A 2,559-nucleotide genomic window follows, 5' to 3' on the forward strand; every position below is an offset into this window, starting at 1 on the left:
CCTGGCCGGTGTGGCTCAGTGGATAGAGCGTCGGCCTGCGGACTGAAGGGTCCCGGGTTCGATTCCGGTCAAGGGCATGGACCTTGGTTGCGGGCACATCCCCAGTGGGGGGTGTGCAGGAGGCGGCTGATTGATGTTTCTCTCTCATCGATGTTTCTAACTCTCTCTCCCTTTCCCTGCCTCTCTGTAAAAAATCAATAAAATATATTTAAAAAATAAAATAAAATAAAATTTTAAAAAACACACAAAAATAACCATCCAGTCCATCTCGGCTCTCCGCGCTCTGCATCCGGAATACTAGGAAAGCGCAGCGACGACCCACTTGGGGACAAACAGCCACTTTCACGGCGGACAGCCTCCGCGCTCACACTGACGATGGACAAGGGGCGCCCCGGCCGGGCGGGTCCAGCGTTCAGATTCCCCCGCCACTCAGCCACCGGGCGCTTCCGGGGGGCGGGAGGAAGCAAAGGCGTGGCGCTGACGCGACGTTCAGCAGCCAATCAGGAGGCGGGGCCGGCGCGACGTCAGCGGCAAACCGTGGTGCGACGTCCAGCAAGCCAGTCCGATTGGCACCTCCTGCAGCCAATTAGAAGGCGGCGCCAACGCGGCCTAAGCCACTCATCATAACGCGACGCCCAGCAGCCAATCAGAACGCGGCTTCCGGTAGCCAATCAGAAGGTGGCGCGCCCGTTCAAATTGTGGGCACCGGGAAAGCGGGCGGTGAGTGTCGCGGGGACAGTGTCCGGCCTTCTCAGCGGTGGGGGGACGTGCGAGGTGGGGTTGCCCTGTGTGGGGGTGCGGCCGCGGGGGGGTGGGTGCGAGGTGGGGGTGCCCTGTGTGGGGGTGCGGCCGCAGGGCGGGTGCGAGGTGGGGGTGCCCTGTGTGGGGGTGCGGCCGCGGGGGTGGGGGGGTGCGAGGTGGGGGTGCCCTGTGTGTGTGGGGTGCGGCCGCAGGGCGGGTGCGAGGTGGGGGTGCCCTGTGGGGGGGCGGCCGCAGGGCGGGTGCGAGGTGGGGGTGCCCTGTGTGTGTGGGGTGCGGCCGCAGGGGGGGTGCCCTCTGTGGGGGTGCCCTGTGTGGGGGTGCAGTCGTGGGGGTGCGGGCAGTGGTCTGGGCTCAGGGCCTCCACGGAGTCCAGGGAGGAAGGGAGGAAGGGAGGGAGGGAGGGAGGGAGGGAGCAAGGACGGGCCCGGCGGTGGACCTCAGGCTCCGGTCCAGTCTCTCCGCCCAGCGGCGGGGTGAGGCGGTCCCTTCGCGGTGCCGCCCTCGCGGTGACCAGCTGAGCCCGGCATCGCGGGGAGGCCGGGGAAGGGCGGGGACTGCTTTCCCTGGGGTTCGTGCCGTGCCCGTCTGATGGAGAACGTGCCCGAACCTCCCATCGATGGGTGTGAGCCGCGAAGAGAGTTCAGCTGCGGCGGAATGGCTTGCCTTTCCATCTATCTGCCCAGGAGGGAGGTTGCCTGGAGATGCTGATGTCCTGGGTGTGGCTTACTTTATTTTTTTTGTTCTTTTTTTTAAAAAAAGTATTTTTTATTGATTTCAGAGAGGAAGGGAGAGAGTGAGGGAGGAGAGAGAGAGAGAGAGAGAGGGAGGAAGAAAGAAAGAGGAAGAGAAACATCAGTGATGATAGAATCATGGATTGATTGGCTGCATCCCCTCCTGGGGATTAAGGCTGCAATCCGGGCTGTGCCCTGATCGGGAATCAAACCGTGACCTCCTGGTTCATAGGTTGATGCTCTCATAGCTGCCTCTTCCTTTTCTGAACCCGGCCGGAGCGTTCTGTATATTGAACATTTCCAGCCTGCAGGCCATTGTTTTGTTTGTTTTTTCCTATTTGTTGACGGGTAGTCTGGTTAGGATTTTCACCGATTCGGCCTCTGTGGCTTGAAATAATTCTGTCCATATCCCACTAGGCATTCCTGTTTGTACTAGTAACATCTCTTCAGCACGTATTATGAAAACGCTTCTCAGTCTTTGACTTCGGTGCTCGGGTTTCCTTTAATCCCCCCTCCCTGCTCCCCAAACTGGGGGGTACTTTTAAAAAAACCCCACACTTTGCTGACATGTACTTTTTGCATCTTTTAAGTCACTTAACACCTTTGACCTGATATAAGGGTGATGTGCTTATTCCTTCTAGACTAAGGAACTAAGGATAAGGGGATCTTGTCTTTGGGATCCATAGCATTTGCGTAATGGGGACGTAATAAGCATTTGTGAGAGAATGACCATTAGCTCTTTGAGGGCGGAGATTTGTCTGAGCTGCTTGGAAACGGTTCTGAGATGGACATCGAAATTTATTCTCATGTGTTCTCACGTCATGACAGGTTCTCATGTCTTCGAAGCCTGTTTGTGGTCTGTGCAATCTAATTTTTTTTTTTTTTTGTAACTTAACAGATACTTTTGGAAACGGATTGGCTGGACATCGAAGGAGCATCCAGAGACAAGCATAGAGGCTTCAACAACATCCTTTTTTTTTTTAAATTTTATTATTTATTTATTTATTTATTCCTTTTTTTTTTCTTTTCTTTAACAACATCCTTTTGAGAGTCACTCGCTGCCTCA

This window comes from Eptesicus fuscus, chromosome 24 (assembly GCF_027574615.1).
Source record: "Eptesicus fuscus isolate TK198812 chromosome 24, DD_ASM_mEF_20220401, whole genome shotgun sequence".
Classification (NCBI taxonomy): domain Eukaryota; kingdom Metazoa; phylum Chordata; class Mammalia; order Chiroptera; family Vespertilionidae; genus Eptesicus; species Eptesicus fuscus.